The 26,507-nt window shown below is 40.1% G+C and overlaps 2 protein-coding genes and 1 long non-coding RNA gene across 3 annotated transcripts in view; 2 read left to right on the top strand and 1 right to left on the bottom strand.

Moving 5' to 3' along the window:
• Positions 1–26,507, bottom strand: part of LOC144980036 (WD repeat-containing protein 47-like) — a 109,151-nt gene that overhangs the window by 48,931 nt on the left and 33,713 nt on the right. The window lies entirely within an intron of this gene.
• Positions 1–26,507, top strand: part of LOC144980037 (monocarboxylate transporter 9-like) — a 44,372-nt gene that overhangs the window by 329 nt on the left and 17,536 nt on the right. The window lies entirely within an intron of this gene.
• On the top strand, positions 3,277–26,115 carry LOC144980038 (uncharacterized). Its single transcript, XR_013646814.1, has 2 exons — positions 3,277–3,532; positions 20,456–26,115. It is a non-coding gene; the product is annotated as an uncharacterized LOC144980038 (long non-coding RNA).

Raw genomic sequence — 26,507 nt, 5'->3', positions numbered from 1 at the left:
TGACATCTCTATAGAATATTATGAAGTCCTAGGTATGAGTTCATCGGTGGCCCGTTGATGGTCTTTGGATCAGTCTCCGCCAACTTGTGGAGGTCGAAAGGCTGGCTTCAATAGGAAATAGTGATATGTATGATACTCGGGTGCCATCTTTATTTAGATCGTAGCTCGAATCCCGCCATGGGCAAAGAAAATTAAATCTTTGGAAAAGGCTCTTTGTTCACATTAAATTACATTTTCTCAACAAAGTCGGGTGTAAATGAGCACCCAGCATAGCCGATAACAGCATTGTCTAAACAGAAAAGGGTGAAATGCCATAAGCAGGTGCCAATTCAATGACTTTGAGAAAATTTAATTGCTAAACTTCAAATAGTTAATTGACCACTAAAATGAGTTTTCATTACATTTATGGTTTAAAAATTTTTCAGTCTAGCGAAAGTTGTGGCCATCTTGGTTATCAGTTATGCCCGAGAGTCCCGGGCGTTCCAATCCTAAATTTTTAAAAATCCTAATTGCAGACGCAAAATATATCGATTTAATATTAAACCTACCTTTCCAAACTAAATGAATAAAATTTTAATTTTGACTTCAGGTGAGCAGGTATATTTTCCAATAGTCATTGAAGTGACGTCTGTATATGGAATTTCTCTCCTGGAAAGAAATAATAGTGCCACGTCCTGCATCGTCAGATTACTTGCGACCCCACGTAAAACGATTTGCGTACATTTGAGTGGATATTCCGCAATACAAAGGCTTATTTTTTCTCTTCCAAATTTTGAGACTTGGGGAGCTTTCACACTTAAGGTCGTGTGTAATAACCTGCCTTTGATTTCTAATCATTTTAGAATCCTCTTTTCCTTATACTGTTACCCGTCTTTACCCGATAATAAACGTATTATATTATATAAATATATGAATATTTCGAGTCCCGCTCTGAGTGGCGCATAGTCGACTCCTTGGAAAAGACTCGACACTCTCACCTTACTCAAGTGTACAATGTTAACAGCGCTGTCTCAGTCAGAAAAAAATATATGAAAAAATGATATCGCCTACCAGGCATCATGTCTCGTCCTATATTAAGGTTGCTGTTGGGAGAAATTCCATATACAGGCGCGACGCCACTTCAATGACTTTTCAAATATATATTTTGCTTCTACAGTTCTTACGATTTGCAAATCGTTCTCCATTTTCGTTTCAAGCAAAATTTGCTTGCTACATTAAAAAATTCTTTTTGTTTGAATAGCAGAAACAACCCCCCCCCCCCTTTCCGAAAAATAAAATATACGGAAGGACTTCCGAAGTTTCACAGCGTGCCAAAAGAGGATTTGATTTTATTTATCTGGGAGACCCCCCCCCCCCCCCCCCACACACACACACCCGAAACCCCATCAACCCTAACGAAAGTCTGGCATCAAATTGAATGTTCAATCAATTTTAATTGCTTAGAGATGCTCAGATTTGAGTAATTCTACGATTTTTCGTTAGAGACCGGTCCGGTTTAGCCGAGGGTTGGCAAAATATTTAAGACCTACGAAATATTCGTAGAATTACCAATTTTTGACCTCAGCTAGAGAAGAGATTGGTTGCTTTAGATACTGTATAGGCTATAGGACTTTGGAGACTATTTTGATTATGCTGAGGGCAAATAATTGATTTGTAATGCTATTTATTGTGACCTTTTCATTTTTTCCCCTACGAATTTTTAACATTTCAAATGGGCAGCTCTGTAGACATATTGACCATGAACTCGCTTTACAATAACGAGCCTTTTCCAAAAAACTTTTTTTTTATTTTTTTTTTTCGCTGTACTCGTATTCCGGGTCCATTGTCCATAGACCACAAGGCGAGTGCTATACCAGTAATCGCAAAAGTAACATCCTCATCATTATGAAGCCCTTCCATATATTTTTCCTTCGTGTTTAAGGGGCATGAAACCCTTTCAATTTTAAACAGTACAATAAGTCTCCTGTTCACCCTCGTCCATTTTCCTTTGTGTATCATTCTGACAAATAAATTTTGAGCTTTTTATATTGAGCAATATCCACTAAACGTGATCAAAGCGCTTTGCAAATGATCCCTGACCAACAGCAACACGTAACATGTGGAACGAGTCATGACGTCTTTTAGGCGATAATGCATTTTTTTTCGACAGACAAAGCTGTTAAAGACCAGGTACTCATTTTACACTTGAGTACTGTAAGAGAATGTGAGACGAGTCTTTTCCAAGAACTCAACTATGCCCAGAGCGAGGCTCGAACCCGGGCCTTCTGATCTGAAAGCGAGTGTCGTAGCATAAACCACATAGTCGCAAAACCAGTCTCCAAAGTAAATTTGTAATATTAACACCGCAAACTTTACAAATCACGGAATCAACTTAAAAATTAATGAAAAATATATTATTCTAGAATTTTCGGGCTTCTTTCCCATTAGTTTTGCATAATTTTAAAATATGTAAATAAATTTATATTGCGCATTTCCACTGATTCCTCGTGCTTCATGTGCGAACCTTGATGAATCGACTCTTTAGAAATGAAATTTTGTAATTAATTCGAGAGCACAGGATTTTTTTAAAAAGTGAAAAGTCCTGAGTGGTATCTCCCCCCCCCCCCCCCCCCCAGCACTAAAGTTATATTATTATCCTTCCATATCCATTAGATTAATGACCATCTAAAGTCAATTAAAATTGGGTGTGGGCGATTTGATTTCAAATCTTTTTTTTTTTTTAAAGTAATGCATTAATTGATTGTTAACATTGCGCTATATACGTGTATTTTCTTCTCTTTTTTGCATATTACTGCATTTTATTTGCTCATTATTTTTTGCACACATTGTAAACGGTCATTTACATGAGAGCTTTTCCACTGATTCACCATGCTACTTGCGAGGGCCGTGGCGAATCCACGGGAAAAGAGTGGAAATCCCCCCCCCCCCCCTCAAAAAAAAAAATTAAAAATAACAAAAATTCACCACCAAATTCATTATTCCAAAAACTACATTCTGTTGGCGCCAAAATTGGCTCCTCCCACTAATCGATGAAACACTGTCCACCTTGGCAAATTGACACCCTCGGGCAAGTGTGTCCACTTCTCCTGTACAGAGCATATATTATGTAGGTAGGCCCCGCCGCACCTAAAGAATATGTTGAGTGGCTGTAATGACTTGGCGTACGGCCACCCAGTACGTCTGACCAATCAGGAGTCGAGGCGCCTTTGATGAGCTTAGGGTTTATAAACTCAAAGATGGAGTCTCAAACTTCAGTATGATTTCGCAAGACGTATCTTGACGCATTCATGATTTCTCATTATTGGACTTCTCCGCAAAAATTTAAGTCTCGAGTTAAAATCCTAACAAAATTAAAAATAATTAATTAGCTAATATTCCGAAAGTCGAAAAAAACTAGAAATTTCATTTCGGTTTGTGTTTTCTGAGGGACAAGACAAGACAAGTAGGAAGACTGATCAATTCAACATGGGGTCTGTCAGTTCATCAACCGGCCGTTCATCAAGAATAGACATAACACACCAGCGAATTGATGGTAAGCAATAAAACCTTATCAATTTGTATGTTTTTTTTTCTTAAGTCTGTTTTACTTGGTAAAAATCGCCTTCATATTATTGTGCTAAATATAATTCATATCATTGTATAAATATAATTCATATTATTCTGATTTGTAAAATAATTGATCAAAATTTTCCCCACGAACTATGGATTTTTTACATTTAGTTTTAGTCTGAAGAATGGAGTAAGTAGATGGGAATAAATGAATAGATAAGTAGTTGAAAATTAATTGTGAGTTAAATATTTTAATTTTACTTCATTTAGTAGGTCATGATTCTGAAACTAAGTATTAGTATTGTACGATGAGACGGATGGACAGCTTTTGAGTTTGTCCGGTATTACAGTCACAGCAGTGCTGGCGTTTCCATACGCTTTAAAAAGTAGTAGTCCCCGTGGACTTTCTATAGCGTGAAACGGACTATAGCAATTGCTTGCTTTCCTTTGGACAGGACGCCAGTCTATCGCAAAGTACTTTCCGCCAGATCTAACGCTCAACTATCCATTCACTGATTCACTGCTGTGTGTCGGTCCAGTGAGCAATTTTTAGTTCGGGAAAGTAAACTTGAAGAGCACTCTGGAAATTAAACTTGGACCGTTCGATAGTTCGATGCCGAGTAGCCTTTAAGTTGAGGAGGCGAGTTTTTTTTATTTATTGTTCAGTCAAGCTGCAAATGCAATTTTACTAATTTCGTTTTTGAGAGTTGGAATGAAAGTAGCCCTGCATGAACTGAGATTACATCACAGCTTTGGCAAGGGCTCATTTAGTTTTCCCAATCAAGGGACTTAATCCATGTAAAACTATTCTCATACTTGGTCACACGCAGTAATCGGTGATGAATACTACTAATGCTCTCGAGATTGCCTTGATACTACAAGAGTATGACTGATGGAATGGTAGCTGCTCTTCGTTGTTTATAATATGCATAGAAATGATTTGCATTACAAACAATAGCTTTCTTCTGTTTACAAAGTCGACCGTCTTCATTCGGTTATGGTACTTATTGTCCTGATTTTATATATTGGGGTATTTTTATATTTGAACCTAGTTTTCCTTTAATTTGAATTCCTTGATGGATCACTAAGCCTTTTGTTATGCACTTGTAATATTGAAACGAGCATTTCGCTCTCTTGATGTATTGTTATTGTGGTACTTGTACTGTTTTAGTGTCGGTTTATATTGTTATCGTACTGTAGTTGGAGTGGTATAGTTTATTATTCGGTGCGAGGTTTCCGCCGATGGCAATACTAAAGCGTTTGTCATCATTCATATCTCCAAGACACCCCTGTTGCTATAGTTCATTGTCACTAGTTGAAATGGAATTAGCCCTTCACTGTCTTGTGACGTATTGTAATGATGAATACATCACAGACCTTGCGAGAGCTCCTTCTGTTTGCCCCTAACCTCCGATTCGGGCTTCCAGGGGACTTAATCCCTGTAAAACGATCGACTATCATAATCACACCTCGTCATCCGCAGTTATCGGTGATGAAATCTATTGCAGGAGTGATCGCAATGCGACTGTTGGAATGGAAGCTCTCTCTCTCTCACTCTCTCTCTCTCACTCTCTCTCTCACACTCTCTCTCTCTCTCACTCTCTCTCACTCTCACTCTCTCTCTCTCTCTCACCCAGGGGGCGTAAACTGGTAATATTTTCCATGTCGCTTGATCGCACGAGAGTTATCGCAGATTAAATGTTCTTTTACGTAACGAGCCATTACGGAGATCGTAACAATTCGGCAACTCGATATAGATTTCAATTATAATTTTTTCCCCCCACACATTCTTATTTTGACCCAAGGGGCGTAATCATGGTATATTTTCTGTTTGATCGTCCAAGAGTTATCGGGGATGACTGCTATTTTACCGAAAGTTTCCCTGTCGGAGTAACATTTTTTTTCGTGGGGGGAAGGGGGGTACTCAATCGCAAGTGCAATTTTTCTCATTTCATTTTTGAGAGTTGGAATGGCAGTGGCCCTGCATGAACTGATGTATTGTTATGATTATATCACAGCTTTGGCAAGGACTCCTTTCTTTTGCCCAATCAAGGGACTTAATCTCATACCTGGTCCCCGCAGTAATCGGTGATGTAAACTACTACAAGAGTATGGCTGATGGAATGGTAGCTGCTCTTCGTTGTTTGTGATATGCATAGAAATGATTTGTATTACAAGCAACAAAAGCTTTCTTCTATTGACAAAGTCTACCAACTTCATTCGGTTATTGTACTTATTATTGTCCTGATTTTATATATCGGGGTATTTTTATATCTCAACCCAGTTTTCCTTAATTTGAATTCCTTGTTTGTTAAGCACTTGTAATATTGTAATATGCTCTATTGATGCATTGTTATTGTGGTACTGTTTTAGTGTCGGTTTATTTTTGTTAATGTAGTTGGATTGGTTGTGTATTATGATGTATAGTTTATTATTCGGTGCGAGGTTTCCACGGAAGGCGCTACAAAAGCGTTTGTCATTATCATCATTCACATCTCCAAGACATCCCTGTTATAGTTCATAGTCAAGAGTTGAAATGGAATTAGCCCTTCACTGTCTTGTGACGTATTGTAATGATGAATACATCACAGACCTTGCGAGAGCTCCTTCTGTTTGCCCCAACGTCTGATTCGGGCTTCCATGGGACTTGTTCCTTGGAGAATCATTGAAGAACGAACGACTGTCTTACCTCGTCATCCGCAGTTATCGGTGATGAAAACTATTGCACGAGTGACCGCAATGCGACTGTTGTTGGAATGGAAGCTCTCCTTTATTGTTTGTGATATGCGTAAAAATCAGTCGCATCACAGACAATGGGGACATTCTTCTGTTAGCAAAATCCACTCCGTAAGCTGAATTTAGGGTAACGGTAGGTCATTCTGAATAAAAATGCACACCCTGGTCAAGGGATGAATCAATGAATATAAACACGTTTTGATGGTCTTGCAGAGTTGTCGCAGATTGCCAATTGGGCTTAATGTCCGTCTGTTACGGCATTTTGCTGTTATAGATTTGGAGGCTTGATCGAATGTGAAGAAAATTCGGCATATATGTGAAGAAACGAATCTTGGCTCTTGATGAAAACTCATTTTGTTTTATTGTGTAATGTCTTACCTACTGTCATTGCTGCGTCTGCAGTCAGACCATTATTTTGGGTTTTGCGATTCTTGTGAGTTAGGAATATCTAAGATAGCGATCTCTGGCCTTATTAGTTTCTACGGCTAGGCTCTTGTGACCATTATTTGGCATGTCCCCTCCCTGATGTGTATCGGGTGTCGAACCCTCCTCTCTGTCCATTAACCATCTCTGAAATTTGGGATAGGGTGCTGCTGTAGTCTTGAATGTGGGGTGCCTGGTGTCGTATTTATAGACTGCATTTCATATCACATACCCAATCGGCTTGTCCCATTCTGTGTCTTGAACACAGACCCCCCCCCCCTCTCTCTCTCTCTCTCTCTCTCTCTCTCTCTCTCTCTCTCTAGGTTCTTCAATGTCCGTCGAGCACCGTTCAATTTTTGGTTGTTAAAGTAAACTCTCTAGGTTGGGAATGTGAGTTGCCTGGTGTGGTATGAGATTTGTCGATTGCAATTCATATCACATGCCCCGATAGGCAGCTCCTGTTCTGTACCTTGATGACAGGCTCACCCCCCCCCCCTCCCCCTTTTCTCTCCCTCTAGGTCATTATGTTCTCTGAGATGGGAATGTGGGTTACTTGTTGCGGTATGTGATTTGTTAAATTGCAATTAACATCACATGCCCCAATAGGCAGCTCCTATTCTGTATCTTAATGACAGGCCCCTCACCCTCTTTTATTTTTCTAGCTTTACCATTATCGTCTTGGCATCTAAGTCATTATGTTCTCTGGGATGAGAATGTGAGTTGCTTGTTGTGGTGTGTGATTTGTTTATTGCAATTCATATCACATGCCCCAATAGGCAGCTCCTGTTCTGTATTTCAGCAACGGGTATCATGTCCCCTTTCTCCTCAAGAGACTGCTTCTCTTCTATATCGTACTTCGAACTGACCATTTTTTACCACCCCCCCCCCCCTTTTTTTTTACACTTCCCTGTCTGCATAACTGAATGGTACGAGTCTTCTACAGTTTGTGTACTGTATTCTTAGAATCGATTAGAATCGGCCAATGTTTGGATATTTAAGGCATTTTCAGTTTGTAACCAGTTTCTTAAATCGTAAAATAAATTTTTGGGCATTTTCAGAGTTGAGAATGTGGGTTGCCTGGTGCGGTATGCGATTTGTCGATTGCCATTCATATCACATGCCCCAATAGGTAGCTCCTGTTCTGTACCTTAGCACTTTACTCCTAGGAGAGACGGGTTACCCTCCACCCCTACCCCCTTTCTTTTCAGTCCGCCAGGCATCTTATAATTTTTGCTCAAGGAAATATATTCTCTGGTTTAAGCGTGTGAGCTCTTGTGACCAAAATTTTGGTCAAGGAAATATATTCTCTGGGCTTAGCGTGTGAGCTCTTGTGACGATATTTTGTCATGCATCATGAAAACTCTGGGTTGAGAATTTGAGTTGCCTAGTGCGGTATGAGATTTGTAGATTGCAATTCATATCACATGCCCCAATAGGCAGCTCCTGTTCTGGTACCTCAGCGATGCCCCCCCCCCACCCTACCCCCTTCTCTCCTACCTTCTACCATTGTCGGCTAGACATCTTTTTTAATTGTTGGTTGTATATGTTCTCTGGGATGGGAATGTGAGACGCCTGGTGTGGTGTGTGATTTGTTTATTGCAATTCATATCACATGCCCCAATAGGCAGCTCCTGTTCTGTTTTTTAGCAACTGGTTTCATGTCCCTTTTCTCCCCTTCTCTCCTGGCTGCTAAGCATCTTTGGTTGTAATGATATATTCTCTGAATTGTGGATTGAGACCTAGATATCGCATTTATAATTCAGAGACTAATTCTGTTCTATATTGTACTTCGAACTGACTGGTTTTTACTTCCTCCTCCCCCCCCCCCCTCTTTTTAAAAATTTTTAGTTGAGAATGTGGGTTGCCTGGTGCGGTATGCGATTTGTCGATTGCCATTCATATCACATGCCCCAATAGGTAGCTCCTGTTCTGCATTTAAGCACTTTACTTCAAGCAGCGACAGGTTACCCTCCACCCCCACCCTTTTCTTCTGTCTTCTCTTCCGTCCGATAGGCATCTTATAATTTTTTGTTCATGGAAACATATACTCTGGGTTTTAGGGTGTGAGCTCTTGTGACGATATTATTTGGTCATGCAAACTCCAATGTTCGGATGTTTAGTTTGAGGCATTTTATGGGTAGACAAAATTTTTAAATCGTAAAATAAATCTTGATTTTGGACATTTTCAGAGTTGAGAATGTGGGTTGCCTGGTGCGGTATGAGATTTGTAGATTGCAATTCATATCACATGCGCCAATAGGCAGCTCCTGTTCTGTACCATAGCGATGCCCCCCCCCCCTCCTCCATTCTTCTACCATTGTCGGCTAGACATATTTTAATTGTTGGTCATATATGTTCTCTGTTCTCTGGGTTGGGAATGCGAGTCGCCTGGTGTGGTGTTGCAATTCATATCACATGCCCCTGTTCTGTAATTTAGCAACGGGTTTCATGTCCCCTTTCTCCCATCTTCTCTCCGGGCCGCTAAGCATCTTTAGTTATGGACATATTATTATAATCTCTGAATTATATGCGATATGTAGGTTTCAATTCATATCTCACACCCCAGGAGGCTGCTTCTGTTCTGTATCGTACTTCATTCTTCGAACTGAATGCTTCTAACCCTCCCCCCCCCTATTTTCTTTTACTTCCCTGTCTACACAGAACAGTGTATGGTATGAGTCTTCTGGTTTATGTAATGTATTCATAGAATCGATTGGAATCGTCCAGTGTTCGCATATTTAAGGAATTTTATGGGTAGACAGATGTTCAGAGTTGAGAATGTGGGTTGCCTGGTGCGGTATGCGATTTGTCGATTGCCATTCATATCACATGCCCCAATAGGTAGCTCCTGTTCTGTACCTTAGCACTTTACTTCTTGGAGCAACATGTTACCCTCCATCCCTACCCCGCTTTATTCCGTCTTCTCTTCAATCCGCCAGGCATCTCAAAATTTTTGGTCATGGGTGAAAAGTCTTTACGAGCGATTTTTTTTTTGTGTGGACCTTTTCAGATATTTATGGCAACTCTCGGTGATTTTAAATATTTTCTGAGTTGGAGAATGGAGGTTGCCTGGTGTGGTGTGTTGATTTGTCGATTGCAATTCATATCACATACCTCAATAGGTGGCTCCTGTTCTGTATCGTACTAATTAGCTCCGCCTTGGTCCTATCCTTCCCATCCTGTCCACTAACTGGTGTGTGGTACTAACCTATATTCATTATTTTTGCGGATTTCCTGGTCTTATCACACATACCTTCGTAGCATTTAACTCTGCGTCAGTCTCCTTAGTTCTCCTTGTCGATGTTTCAGCGGTGAATCCGTTTCGGAATGGCAATATGTTGTTCAAGCAACATATGAATGAGGCATTAATAAGGCGAGTGCGGGTTGCCTAGTGTGGTATGTAATTTGTGGATTGCAATTCATATCACACCCCCCAATAGGTCTCCCATGTTCTGCATCTTAGCGAGGCCCCCCCCCCCTTCCTCTTTTCATCTCCACTCCACTGTGGCTTTTGGCCAAAGTAGTATATTCCCAAGGTTGGGAATGTGGGTTGCCTATTGTGGTATGAGATCTGTAGATTGCAATTCATATCACATGCCCCAATAGGCAGCGCCTCTCCCGCTTCTCATCTTTGTAATTTTCGGATATGCCACAGGAGGGTTGAATGAGGGTAATCTGATGTGGTATACGTTCTTAATTCTTTGCGTTATCAGTAGTATTTATTTTACCATCAGATCTAGTTTCTAGATCCGTGTCAAGAATGTGGGTTGTCTGGTGTGGTTTGTGATTTGTGGATCGCAATTCATATCACATACCCCGATAGGTAGCTCCCGAATGGGTATTTCGATTGCCGAAGAACCAGATTGTACACAGTAAGGAGCACCTTTTACCAACCGTGGAATTTAGTTGCTATATCCGTCTTAAGTATGGATATGGCAGCTGAATCCCACGGTTGTTATAAGATTGGGAATGTGGCTTGCCTGATTTGGTATGTGATTTGTTGATCGCAATTCATATCACATACCCCAATAGGCAGCTCCTGTTCGGTACATCTCTGTCCACTCAGGAGTGAATGGGGGTTATCTCGATCTCTTAATTCTTAGAGCTAATACAAATCAGCATATACAAAGTACTAGAAGCATCATTCATAGTCACGAGATCGTTGTAATGAATGTGGGTTGCCTGTATGTGATTTGTAGTGATCGTCATTCATATCACATATATCTCCACCCGCTCTCCTATCATTCTACCCTGTCTAGATTTGTCTGTATGGTGCATTCCTATTGATGTAAAACAGATTTTTTTGGGAATTCCTAAGTTGTCTTTTCCCTCACATGGTTACCAGGACATTCTCGTTTGATTTTGACAATACACTTTTAAATAATGACGGCAGATATCGGTTTCTTGTCTAGTTTTTCGGATTTGTTTTGGTACTATGAATGGCTCGATCTCCAGGTATTTGGTAGATCAGAACGTCTCCAGTATAACACGAGCATCCTTTTTAACTGCCAATGATATTTTTGGAGTCTCTCGATCCGTGTTCAGAATGTGAGTTGTCTGGTGTGGTCCTTGATTTGTAGATCGCAATTCATATCACGTACCGCAAAAGGCAGCTCCTTTTCGGCATATCTTTCTATGCACTCAGTACTGCATGGTTATCTTGATCTCTAATTTTGGCGCTATCAGGATGTACAATAGCCTTTGACCGTAGATCCGTGTCAAGAATGGATTGTCTGATGTGGCATGTGATTTGTAGAAATCGCAAATCATATCACATACCCCAATGGGCAGCTCCTGTTCTATATCGATTCCACCCACTCTTCTGACCTGCCCTGTCCGGATTTCAGTGTATCCAGATTTTTTAAAAAATTGATGCCAAATTTCTAAATTTGGTAGACGCTTACATATATGTATGAGGGGACGTCCTCTTACATATTTAAATCTGACGATTCAATATTATATGTTCTCTGGGTTTGGAATGCGGGTTGCCTGGTGTGGCATGCGATTTGTAGATTGCAACACCAATCACATGCCCCAATAGGCAGCTCCTGTTCTGTCATGTAGTAGACCTGACTTCCTCCCCTGCCTCCGTGTCTATCTCTCCCCCCCTCTCTCTCTCCCTCTCTCTCTCTCTCTCTCTCTCTCTCTCTCTCTCTCTCTCTCCCCCCCCCCCCCCCTGTAAGCTCAGAAGTGCCTTGTTGGTGAGAGGGAATTTTTATTCTTGTTGGTTCCGAGATTTTATTTTATGACGAGTGTATCGAATGAATATGGGTTGCCTAGTGCGGTATGTGATTTTGTAGGTTGCAATTCATATCACATACCTCAATAGGCCTCTCCTGTTTTGTCCTGCCTTATTCCTCCCAAGCATTGATTTGAGAATGTGCGAGTTGCCTGACGTGGCATGTGATTTGTCGATTGTAATTCATATCACATACCTCAATAAGGCAGTTCCCTTTCTGTACCCTCCACATCACCACTAGTTTCCCCATCCGTTTTCCATGTAGTGCATTGGCAGCTCAGGCTCGCTTATAGGCCAAATTCGAGTTTCTGGCTCTTTGATTGGTTGCCTGTGGCAGATCTATAGTTGGGTCGGGCGCTGTTGGAATTTTTCACGCTACTGAACCCGATATTTCCAACTCCACTGGCCTTGTGTCCCTGGACAAGATCTGTATGAGGATGTGAGTTACCTGGTATGGTTAGTGATGTGTAGATATCAATCATATCACAACCCTATTGGGTACCTTCTGTTCTGTTATGCGTTGATTCCCTTGCATCCTTGGGTAATGTATTTCCTCTTCCTCATTCTATTGGATGGCCTGGTCAAGGCAGTTAATTACAAGTTTCACGCTGCAGGATCCGCGACTTCCAGCTCCACTAGTCTCGTGTCCCTGGACTAGATCTGTACAAGGATATGAGTTACCTGGTATGGTTAGTGATGTGTAGATATTAATCATATCACAAGCCATATTGGGTATCTTCTGTTCTGTTCTGTTATGCGTTGTCTTGATTCCCTTGCTTCCTATTCAATTGCAATGGCTATTGCTTCATACAGAAACGCCCCCAAAAGCTTCATGGTCCTCATGGCTTATAAAAGCCGTCTACAGTTTATATGGATTCCAGTCATACGCGTTTTGTTTCTGGATGACGAGATCTGTATAAGAATGCGAATTACCTGGTAGGGTTAGTGATGTGTAGATAATATTCATATCACACCCCTATTGGGTACTTTCTGTTCTATTGTCCCTTCCTTCCTGTTCTTCCACATAAGCAATCGTTACTATTTCATGCCCAAGGAACTGGTCTCAACGGTCCTCATGGCTTGAAATGCTACCTGCACTTGTAGTCTGCGTGAATTCCATCTCCGGTCTCATTGTTTCTGAACAAGATCTGTATAAAAATGTGAGTTACCCGGTATGGTTAGTGATGTGTTAAGTCATATCACAACCCTATTGGGTACTTTCTGCTCTGTTGATTCCCCGGTTTCCTGTTTTTCTACCTTGAGCATTGGTTCCTGTTTCATATCCCAAGAATCGGGTCTCCACGAGCCCCATGGCTTGAGATGCCGCTTGTGCTTGTCTGTTAATTCCATCTCATAGGTCTCGTTGTTTCCAGATGACAAGTTTTGTATAAGATTATGAGTTGCCTGGCATGTTTTATGACCCAATAGCTGCTTGGTTCTCGTGGCTCAATCTATTTATGGTTTGCTGTTTCTGAATGACAAGTTCTGTATAAGAATGTAGCATACCTGGTATGGTTGGTGATGTGTAGGTCACAGGCCTATAGGGTACTTTGTTCTATTGTTAATGTTTCAGGCCCCCAGAAACCCCGAGATGCCACTTGTTCTTGTGTTAATTAATTTAGTTAATCCCATCTCCATGGGTCTCGCTGTTTCCGGTTCTGTATAAGATTATGAGTTGCAATAGCTGCTTTGGTTCTCGTGGCTCAATCTATTTGCTTTGCTGCTGTTTCTGGATGACAAGTTCTATATAAGAATGTAGGATACCTGATATGGTTAGTGATGTGTAGATAATAATCATATCACAAGCTCTATTGGGTACCTTCTGTTCTGTTTCTTCTACATTATTCAGCAATGGTCATTGCTTCACACACAATCGCATCCCGATGCATCACGGTTCCAGTTGCTTGGAAAACCCTATTGGGTACTTTTTGTTCTGTTGAATCCCCGGCTTCCTATGTTTCTACCTTGAGCAATGGTTGCTGTTTCATACTCCAGGAATCTGGTCTCCACGGGCCTCGTGGTTTGAGATGCTATTTGTGTGCTTGTCTGTTAATTCCATCTCCATAGGTCTCGTTATGAGTTACCTGGTATGGTTAGTATAATGAACCAAATTGAGCGCCCTTTGTTCTATCGTGTGCTATTCCCATTCTTCCCGTCTCCAATGTCTCCTTGGTTCTCATGGCTTGATGGATTCCAATTCTTAGAGTTAGTGTTCCTGGATCATAAGATCTGTACAAGGATGTGAGTTACCTGGTACGGTTAGTGATGTGTAGATAATAATCATATCACAAGCCCTATTGGGTATCTTCTGTTCTATAATGCATTGCCTTGATTTCTTTCAATTCTTTTACATCGTTCAGCCATGGCCATTGCTTCACATACATTCGCATCCCAATGCCTCATGGTTCCAATTGCTTAACATCCATCTGCCGTTTGGATGGATTCCAGTTCTAAGAGTTTCGCTTGCCAAAGAGCGTCCTTGTAGTGCGGTTGCCTTGTATGGTTAGAGATGTGTAGGTACTGTTCTGTTGTGCGTATATATCCCCACCCCCACCGTGACAGTGCTTACTGTTTCAGGCGCCAGTCTTCTAGCAACTCAACAGGTCTCATGTTTCTGGATGGCAAGATATGTATAAGAATGCGAGTTACCCGGTATGGTTTGTGATGTGTAGATGAAATTCATATCACACCCCTATTATTGGGTACTTTCTGTTCTATTGTGCAATGTCGGATCCCCCTGCTTCCTTGAGCAATGGCTACAATCCATATCCAGGAAATAAATTCAGCCAATAGATACTTTCACGTGCCCGATTGTGTGTGTGTGTGTGTGTGTGTGTGTGTGTGCGAGGGGAGGGGGATGTTCCCGTTTTTCAACCATGCTACAGAACCTAGTCTCCAATATATCTCATTGGTTCTCATGGCTTAGTGAGCCATCTTTAGTTTGGATGGATTCCAATTCTTAGAGTAAGTGTTCCTGGATCATAAGATCTGTACAAGGATGTGAGTTGCCTGGTACGGTTAGTGATGTGTAGATAATAATCATATCACAAGCCCGATCGGGTACCTTCTGTTCTATAATGCGTTGTCTTGATTCCTCTGCTTTCTATTATTCTACATCGTTCAGCAATGGCCATTGGATTGCTTCACATTCAATTGCATCCCAATGCCTCATGGTTCCAATTGCTTAACAAGCCATCTGCATTTTGGGTGGATTCCAGTTCCATATCCAGGAAATAAATTCAGTAAATGGAAACTTTCACGTGCCCGATTTTGTGTGTGTGTGTGGGGGGGGGGGGGTGAGGGAGGTTGCTGCGAAGTGTGAGATTAAAAGATCAGGAAAGTTTCGCATCATTGGTATTAGAGTGAGTTACCTGGTATGGTTAGGGATGTGTGGATGCTAGTCATATCACAACCCTATTGGGTACATTGTTCTATTGTACGTCTTTATCCCCACCCCACCTTGTACAGTGCTTACTGTTTAATAGCGTAGACGCCAGTCTTCCGACAGCTTGACGGGTCTCGTCTTCTGGGTGACAAAATCTGCATAAAGACGCTAGTTGCCTGGCACGGTTTGTAATTATACAACGCATTGAGTACCCCAAGTTCTGTTGTGCGTGAAGTCCTATTCTAGAGCAACTGTCATTGATCCACAGTCCACGCCACACAAGTTTTCCAGAAGCCTTATGTCTTGGGATTGCCATTTTACTATAGAATGCGAGTTGCCTGGAGTGACACGGGACGGATGGCAGCACATTGATATCGTCACATGTCCCTTTGGGCAGCATCCATTTTTTTGTTTCCATCAGTATCTATATAGGTATATGTAATGCGCCCCAGTTGTTTACTTTTTGCAGAGGTTGCCAAATGATCCCCAATGCATATCATACTATGTTCGAGTTGGCGAGGTTGACATTAGGATATTATCAATGTTATCATGCTCATCTACCCTATCTTTATCTTCAAATAAGGTAATTGTCGTATATTTCTAATGGTAAGAATCATGTATGTCTGGCATATTGTACTGGAAGTGTGATTCCCAGCATACTTCCGACGCTAGTTGGATTCAGATGCGGAGGTTACATTTTCTGGTATGTGATCTGAGACAACCTAATTCTCATCACAGCCCAAAAATGGCGATTTCTGTTTCTATCGACAACTTATTCTGTTTGCATACTACGGGTATGTTCGAGTTGGCGAGGTTGACATTAGAATATCATCGTCATCACACATATGTCCTATCTTTATCGTTAAATAGGGTAATTGTTGCCGCATATTTTTAATGGTAAGAATCATGGCTAACTGCATATCGTACTGGAATTATGATTCCCAGCATACTCCTGACTTTTGGTATGTGATTTGTGACAGCCTGGTTCTCATCACACCCCAAAAACGGCGATTTCTGTTTCTATCGACAACTTTTTTCTGTTTGCATCATGCCCGTTATATTGAATCATTGTGGCATATTGTACTGAAATTATAATTCCCAGCATACTTCCGACGCTATTTGCATTCAGATGTGGAGGTTGTCTTTTTTGGTATGTGATTTGTGACGGCCTAGTTCTCATCACAACCCAAAAACGGCGATTTCTGTTTCTATCGACAACTTTTTTCTGTTTGCATCATGCCATTTATATTGTATCATTATGGCATATTGTACTGGAATTATAATTCCCAGCATACTTCCGACGCTAGTTGCATTCAGGTGCGGAGGTTGTCTTTTTTTGGTATGTGATTTGTGACGGCCTAGTTCTCATCACAACCCAAAAACGGCGATTTCTGTTTCTATCGACAACTTTTTTCTTATTGCATCATGCCCTTTATATTGTATCGTTATGGTAGTTACGAAAGTTGCAATGTCCAGAGACCTACCGCAAGTATCTCGCTTTAAAATGCTTTCGATAAGGCGTAGTTTGGCTCATTCAGACCTGCCACAAACACCTCAACAATTTCGGGTCGAGCATCCGTATATTGATGCCGATTTAATCTGGCAGATATATGGCATCGCAATCCCATTCAGAGGACTATTGTTTTATTTCACAGTACTTAAAACCAATTTAAGGCTTTGTTGAGCGCATGTGTTGAAATCGTGATCATGTCACCGAAATGGAGGTTGACCGATTCAAAGGAAGCGATCAATAAAATATCAACTGGTTATGGCTGGTTGCTCACCTTAACAGCGGTGTGTCTGGTCACAATTACTCAACACAGGAAAATGCATTGTTTTTTTTTTTTGTTTTTTTGTTTTGTGGTCAGCTTTTTTCGGGTGGGGGGGGGGGGGGAACGAGGAGACGAAAGTTGCGTTTCTGGAATGTTGGTATGTTGTGGCCTTCATATCACATACCAATAAGAGCGATTTCTGTTTCTATTGAAGACAGCAGACCGATGTAACAAGCTTCAGTTTTGCTTAGGAGACCATTACATACAAAAAGGGCATCTGGCTTTCCTCAATAGAGACGCGATAAACGTTTTTTATACAAGGATGCGAAAGCTGCCTCTGATGATTTGTGATATGTTGAATGTCACTCGTATCACAAACCATAAGGGGCGATTTCTCTTTCAAATAAGCTCAAGGCTGGAATTCGGTATCATTCTGATGCTTTCACTCATCGAACCTACTCTGTCGGATATGGTCATTGGTATTTATTTAGAACAAATGTTGCCTTTTATGGTGGTGTGTATGTATTATTCATATCACAAGCCATGACGGGTGATTTCTGTTCGACATTCTACTCATGTCAGGGACGTGACCAAGTGAGATGGGTTTGTAAGGTCTGATAATTGTACTTTACATAGTTCTTGATATAAAGGAAAGTTTTATTGTGTATTTGTTTGACCTGCTCTAGCATTCTTTTTATCCATCGCATTTGGCACGAAGTTGCTTCCTCGGCCGTTCACGTATTATGTTGGTTGAATTGCTACAATGGGATTAATTGTAGTTGTCGACGGTGATTATTGCCATCTGAGATTTCAGTTGCTTCCTGTTACTTTTCCCCCCTATTGTTTTATTTCCTAATTTGATTTAGTGAAGACGAAGAGACGAAAGTTGCCTTTTATTGTATTTTGATATGTTGGATGACGTTCATATCACATACCATGACAGGCGATTTTTGTTTGTTTCGTTTGCAACATCCTCTGTCACTATTATTTGTATTTATATTTGTAAAATGAAAATACATTGATTATTGTAAATAGTGAATTTGTTTGTTGTGGCAAGTTGCAGCAGACGTGTGATATCACATCCCCTTTTATGGCTGTCTGTCTTCGTTTGGGTTGGTTAGGATTAGGATGGTCGTGTTAATCAGTCTATTGGTTTCTAATTAGCACACATTGGTTAAAGGTCCTCGGGTGTTCCTTCAATCGTGAGGCAAAAGATGCCTTTATGGTATGTGATATGATGAATACAACGATCACATCACAGACGAGACGAAAGTATTTTCTGGAATGTTATGTTGTGGAGCCTTCATATCACATACCACTTAGAGCGATTTCTGTTTCTATTGAAGACGGCAAACCGATGTAAAATGACAGATCACAAGCTTCAATTTTATACAGGAGACCATTATATTATACCAAAAGTGTATCTGGCCCTCAATAAGGACGCGATAAACGTTTTTAATACAAGGATGCGAAAGCTGCCTTTGATGATTTGTGATATGTTGAATGTCACTCGTATCACAAACCATAAGGGGCGATTTCTTTCAAATAAGCTCAAGGCTGGAATTCGGTATCATTCTGATGCTTTCACTACCTAGTCATCGAACCTCCTTGGATATGGTCAATGGTATTTGTTTAGAACACATGTTGCCTTTTATGGTATGTGGTGTTTTTGTATTATTCATATCACAAGCCATGACGGGTGATTTCTGTTCGACATTCTACTCATGTCAGGGACGTGACCAAGTGAGATGGGTTTGTAAGGTCTGATAATTGTACTTTACATAGTTCTTGATATGAAGGAAAGTTTTATTGTGTATTTGTTTGACCTGCTCTAGCATTCTTTTTATCCATCGCATTTGGCACGATTTGTTTCCTCGGCCGTTCACGTATTATGTTGGTTGAATTGCTACAATGGGATTAATTGTAGTTGTCGACGGTGATTATTGCCATCTGAGATTTCAGTTGCTTCCTGTTACTTTCCCCCCCTATTGTTTTATTTCCTATTGTGATTTAGTGAAGACCAAGAGACGAAAGTTGCCTTTTATTGTATTTTGATATGTTGGATGACGTTCATATCACATACCATGACAGGCGATTTTTGTTTGTTTCGTTTGCATCATCCTCTGTCACTATTATTTGTATTTATATTTGTAGCATGAAAATACATTGATTATTGTAAATTTGTTTGTTATGGCAAGTTGCATCACACATGTGAGATTTCAATCCCTTTTACCGCTGTCTGTGTCGTTGTTTGGGTTGGTTAGGATTAGGATGGTCTTTTTTATACAGTATTGGTTTGTAATTAGCACACATGGGTTAAAGGTCCTCGGTTGTTCCATCAATCGCGAGGCCCGAGGCAAATATTGCCTTTTATAGTATGTGATATGATGAATACAACATGTTTCCAATTATTCACACCTTCCAATTGCACCCATTTTAGTAGCTACTGCCTTCTCATCCTGTAATCCAGGTTCCACTCATTTAGTATTCTAGGCAAGACTTGTCGCATTTATTATTATTCATTCTATGTTGCACCACATGAAGTTGCCAGTTTATTGAATGTTACATATTGTTGTTTCTTGCATCGCATGGTCCTTTCAGTGCAATTTACACGAGGCAAAAGTTGCCTTTTATGGTATGCGATATGTTGTGTATGAAATCATCATCACATACTTTAAATGGTAATATTTGTTTCATTAACTTCACCTTTGGCTCGTTTCCAATGTAGCATTCCAGGACCAAATCTGTTTATCCAATGTTTGTGGTACTTCATGGATTCCTGATTTATTTACTCTTGTGGTTTGTGAAACATGAATTGCAGTTCCCGATTTGTTTCACTAACATTTGCATGAGGCGAAAGTTGTTCAGCATTCGTGTCACATGCCAAAGAGCACCCGACAACGATTTGACTGAGCTTTCTATATTTGTTTATTATTGAATGTCCGTATTTAGTAGATAGCTGTCTCTCGCGTTTTAAGGCACTGCACACAAACCGTGACGCCATGATTTATTATTGAAACCATGCATCGCTTCTTATATATGCGACATGTCATATTTTCACCGTTAGTTGTATGAAAGGAATGTCATGACTCGCGGATTGTATTCGTACAACAGTATGAAAGTCTGGAACCATTTCATACACTTTTTCATATCATGCACCCAATTCCTGCTCCTTAATTTGTTACTTCTTGCCACGTGTCATTATCGGGCTATATCAGTATCAGTTTATGATCTTTCCTCAGTGAGTACTACAAGGGAATATTAAATATACTATGGATCTGACATCCAGCTATTGTGCAATCTTTACTGTTATACAGATGTGCTAATGCGTCTTTTCTTATTCTTCTACAGATGTCTATAAATCTAGAGAAGGATTTAGATTCCATAAAATGTTCATTGAGAACGTTTTGATGATCATTTTTCTAATTATCGTATTGTCCTTGTACGAGACCGGAAGAAGGTTTGTTCGGAATAATCTACAAGAATATGCTCGGAGACGAGTAGAAAATCAGTTGGTACAACACCAAGTACGGCTGATACAAAGAAATCACCACCGACCACAGGGGTAAAGCCCTACTCTACAGCCGATTTAGAAACACCAGCTAATGCGGGGATCAAGATTATCCATCACCAAATCACCGGCAGCTACAAGATAAAGACCACGGTCAACCAATACTTATTGGCGCGGCGGTTGGCGGACGTGAACGACAGGCCTGAGGACCAATACTATTGTCATTGTCATCACTACATCACTAGCAGGGATGTTCTATCCACTCTGTGAGGGCGTCACTGATCGAACTACCCCTCTCTCCATACAACCTTATCCTTAATCGTGTACGATCTCTCCCAATTGACAACTCTATATCCCTCCACCAACGGTATGCCAACCTATCAGCCTCCATCAATATTCTACACATTGGCAAAACGCCCTTTCAAACCTTCTTCCCGTCTCAACTACTTGATGAAGACTTTCACCGCCATTGCTGAGACTCAACACCAGCTCCATCTCCATTACCGAACGACTCATCCGCCTCTTCCTCCGTCACACGATCTCTCTTGATATACGGCATGTGGTCCTGGCCTCAAAACTTTGTCCGCAAATCTTTTCCCAGACAGAGGAATCACTAGAGGCTTGTCCCACCCGCCGTACAAATGATTGATCCCAACCACTGAAGATTCCCTTCATCCCAAACCACGGCGTGATAATCATGTTAGACGTTTATTTATTTGCACCTGGGTTCAAACCCATTTGACACCAATTCGTATACCTGTGTTTAGTGTGAGTGTGCTGACGTAAGCGTCAAACCTCCCACCCCAAATTCCACAAGCATTACAAGGTCAACTGCTATCTGATGGCAAGTCCCAATAGGTGAATATTTCTCCTGCCCCTACCGCCCTTTTTTCCGCACATACACAGCTTCAACAATTTCCACCAAAACCAATCGTTGTTGCCCAACTTATGGGTGGGAATTTCGAATAAGTTGCTCATGCTAATTTCTGATATATCGGCAAAGGAAAACGCGCTTTTACATCACCAACAGCACCACTAAACATGTAGGGCGAGACATGTCACCTGTTGGGCGATATTTGTACGGTTGCTTAAGGCTTCGTTTGCCTAATGCTAGACCTCATACTTTAAATGCATGTATATATCTACCTCCCTCAACCCTGAGAATGACAACATCCGGTGCTAAACCTATACACGTTGCCTTACAAGGCGGGAGTTTTATTTATTACAATGCGCTTTTACTACCTGCAGCATGTTCGGATACAACTATCGCTTTGATCATTGTTCTGTGAGGTGGCAGCCTCTAGATGTAGTTTGACATCATTCACCATTTCATTGGTGTGAATGATATTCTAGACATTTCTATTAAATGTTTTACTTTTGTTGCTTTTACTTTTAGTTGCCTCATAATGTGACTGATGATACTACCCGTCCTTTCATCGTCATTTCCAAATAGTTGTTTCTCGTTTTCTTGTAAACTGTGATATTACACTACTACCATGATCACCACCATAACCACCATATGATCGATTTTTTGCTTATTTATAAGCATCCCAACCACTCATGCATATATTATGTGAAGGCGTAAAAGTCCCCATAAGTGAAAACTTTGTACTCATCCATTCTCTTCGGTCTATAAAAAAGGCAAAGACCACAAATTTTCTTTCAAAATTCGACACTTCTAAATCTTGCAAACAATTATTTAACATCTGCAATGATCTACTTGGACGTGAAAGATGCACTTCATTACCATCTACAACCAATCAAAGAGACTTGCCAAACACAACTTTTTTAAAGATACAATCCATAACATTCGTTCAGAACTAGATCGGTATGAAGCATTTATAGATACAAATACATTCTGTGGTACCCCTTTAGACAAGTTCCAACCAGTTTCACCTAGTTTCATAATCGAGTTGATAAAAAAAGCCCCCATTAGATCCTGCGACCTTGATCCCCTACCAGCACAGCTTTTGGCCAGCTCCATCGATACATTATTACCATCCGTTACATCAATCATAAATACATCCATACTGACTGGCGAAGTTCTATCGTGCTTTAAAAGTGCCCTCGTCAAACCACTTCTGAAGAAACCATCACTGGGCCACAATATATTAAAACAATTTCTGTATCAAATTTACCTTTTTTGTCAACTTACACAATTAACATCTCATCTTAAGAACAACAGTTTGGAACAACCCTTTCAGTCATCAACACAGTACTGAAACGGCACTTCTTAAAATCTTTAATGACTTGTTATGTAATGCTGATGCTAACAATATCAATGTATTATGCCTTTTAGATCTTTCAGCTGCCTTTGACCTTGACATTTTGTTAAGAAGACTAGAAAATACATTCGACATAAAAGGAATTGCCCTTAAATGGTTTACATCATATTTACAGGATCGATGATGTCGTGGTGAATGGTGTTCAGTCAGAACAAGTTTTACTAAATTTTGGAATGCCACAAGGCTCTGTTCTTGGCCCTGTCCTTTTTACTGTATATATGCAACCCCTTTCTAGTGTGATATCCAGATTCAATCTGAGTTATCATTTTTATGCAGATGATACACAAATATATGATTCAGCACCCCTTAGTTTAATGAGATTAAATCTTGGATGTACCACAATAAGTTAAAATTAAATTTTAGTAAAACTGAGATTTTAATGTGTGGAAGGCAGAGTATGCTTAAACAGGCAAAGAAATCACCTATTACCCTCGGATATAGCACAATAGAATTTTCAAATAAAGCAAAAAACCTTGGCGTCATCATTCTTTCCATGACAAGCCACGTGAATAACACCATACAATCTATGTACATAGAAATGAAAAAAATAAGCAAAATTCGTAATTTAATACCGAAGCATATAGCAGAACTTTTAATTAATTCCCTTGTTTTATCTAAATTGGACTATTGTAACTCCCTTTGGGCGAATTTAGCTAAAGACAATTAGCAAACTTCAGGTTGCTCAAAATAACGCAGCCAGGCTCATTGTACGCAATAACAAAGAATACCCTTCAGCAACTCTTCTTCTCCGTGAGTTACACTGGCTTCCTGTTGCCTATAAGATTTGTACTGTTGTCTACAAATCCCTGAGCACGAACAGTCCATCCTATATTAAAGACCTTCTAAACATATATGTCCCCAATAGAAACTTGAGGTCAAGCAATGATCAATCAATCCTTGTCAAAACCTACGCCATTGCGTAAAATAGGTGTACAATCAATTTTCGGCCCCCCCCCCCCCATTGTTGGAACTCTCCCATCACACGTGAGATGCTCGGATTCGTTGACAACGTTCAAATCTCGCTTTTTTAAACCTTTTTACGTCATAATGTTGCAATATTATTTTCATATTTTGTTGTTGTTAAATTCGTATCACGTTTCCTTCACACGTGTCTCACTGTAAGGTTTCGTTTTATATCATTGTGAAGCGTTTAGAGCCTGTGACAACGGGGTAAAGTGCTATATGAATGCCATTTATTATTATTATTATTATTATTATTATTATTATTATTATTATTATTATTATTATTATTATTATTATTATGTTGTCGTCTCTCTCGGTGTAACCTGTCCATTCTCATCGTCAATTCATCTCCCCTGTACTATAATGCTTTTCCATTCTCATTGGTCTATTTGTAATCTCTCCTTTTATACATTTCCATTCTCATTGGTCTATTTATATCTCCTTTTATATTTCCATTCTAATCGGTCGCTTTCGTCTTCTCATCGTGTAAATTTTTCGGTCGCAATTGAGGAGTTAGGGTGGGATCTTTTGACCTCCTTTGGTGGGCGGGGGGGGGGGGGTCACTTTCTGTGTCTTCTATCGTGTCTCATTGGTCTATTTGTCATTCTCCTTTTATACCTCCGTTCTCATTGGTCTATTTGTTATTTCTCCTTTTATATCTTTCCATTCTAATCGGTCTATTTCGTCTTCTCATCTTGTAAACCTTTCGGTCGCAAATGAGAAATTAGGGTGGGATCTATAGACCTCCTTTGGTGGGCGGGGAGGTCATCTCTCCTTTTATACCTTTCCGTTCTCATTGGTATATTATCTCTCCTTTCCATTCTCATTGGTTTATTTGTCATCTATCCTTTTTATATCTTTCCATTCTAACCAGACGATTTCGTCTTCTCATTTTGTAAACCTTTCGGTCGCAAATGAGTTAGGGTGGGATTTCTTGACCTCCTTTGGTGGGCGGGGAGGTCACTTGCTGTGTCTTCTATCCCTTCTATTTGTAATCTCCCCTTTTATACCTTTCCGTTCTCATTGGTATATTTATTCTCTCCTTTTATACCTTTCCAGTCTCATTGTTTTATTTGTCATCTCTCCTTTTTATACCTTTCCATTCTAATCGGCCGATTTCGTCTTCTCATTTTGTAAACCTTTCGGTCGCAAATGAGGAGTTAGGGTGGGATTTCTTGACCTCCTTTGGTGGGCGGGGAGGTCACTTGCTGTGTCTTCTATCCCCTCTATTTGTAATCTCTCCTTTTATACCTTTCCGTTCTCATTGGTATATTTATTCTCTCCTTTTATACCTTTCCATTCTCATTGGTCTATTTGTCATCTCTCCTTTTATACATTTCCATTCTCGTTGGTCTATTTATCAATCTCTCCTTTTATACCTTTCCATTCTAATCGGCCGATTTCGTCTTCTCATCTTGTAAACCTTTTCGTCGCAAATGAGAAATTAGGGTAGGATCTTTTGACCTTCTTTGGTGGGCGGGGAGGTCGCTTGCTGTGTCTTCTATCAAGTCTCATTGGTCTATTTGTCATCACTCTTTTTATACATTTCCATTCTCATTAGTCTATTTGTCATCTCTCCTTTTATACATTTCCAATCTCATTGGTCTATTTCGTCTTTCTCATCTTGTAAACCTTTCGGTCGCAAATGAGAAATTAGGGTGGGGTCTTTTGACCTCCTTTGGTGGGCGGGGTGGTCGCTTTTAAGGTTGCTTTCCGTCTCCGTGATGGAATGAGGTTAATTTGCTCTTGGTCTCTAACCCAGTCCCCTTGTCTTATTTCTCCGGCGCTTTTGTCTGTAAATATGTCGTTCCTCTTCCCTTTCTCCCTTTAAATAAACTGTGATATAGCGTTGTCGTCATCGTCAACATCATCTCGCCCAAAGTCTTTCAATCAGTTGCACATACATATAGACTTATCATGTTTAGATAACCTAACATATGATGGCTTTATGGTGTGTCTCTGTGTACATAGCATACCCTTTCTAACATTGATTTTACTAACACCATGTCGTACATTATTATTATTATTATTATTATTATTATTATTATTATTATTATTATTATTATTATTATTATTATTATTATTATTATTATTATTATTATTATTATTATTTTTGTTATTCAATCAAATCGAGTGGATCTAGTCTAATCAAATCGAGTATGAGTGTGGATCTAGTCTAATCAAATCGAGTATGAGTGTGGATCTAGTCTAATCAAATCGAGTATGAGTGTGGATCTAGTCTAATCAAATCGAGTATGAGTGTGGATCTAGTCTAATCAAATCGAGTATGAGTGTGGATCTAGTCTAATCAAATCGAGTATGAGTGTGGATCTAGTCTAATCAAATCGAGTATGAGTGTGGATCTAGTCTAATCAAATCGAGTATGAGTGTGGATCTAGTCTAATCAAATCGAGTATGAGTGTGGATCTAGTCTAATCAAATCGAGTACGAGTGTGGATCTAGTCTAATCAAATCGAGTACGAGTGTGGATCTAGTCTAATCAAATCGAGTACGAGTGTGGATCTAGTCTAATCAAATCGAGTACGAGTGTGGATCTAGTCTAATCAAATCGAGTACGAGTGTGGATCTAGTCTAATCAAATCGAGTACGAGTGTGGATCTAGTCTAATCAAATCGAGTACGAG

This window comes from Berghia stephanieae, chromosome 9, assembly GCF_034508935.2.
Source record: "Berghia stephanieae isolate SIO BIC M18660-M18661 chromosome 9, UCSD_Bste_1.3, whole genome shotgun sequence".
NCBI classification, from domain to species: domain Eukaryota; kingdom Metazoa; phylum Mollusca; class Gastropoda; order Nudibranchia; family Aeolidiidae; genus Berghia; species Berghia stephanieae.
Note: the sequence above shows the minus strand (reverse complement) of the source record. Positions and strands in the feature narration are given on the sequence as shown.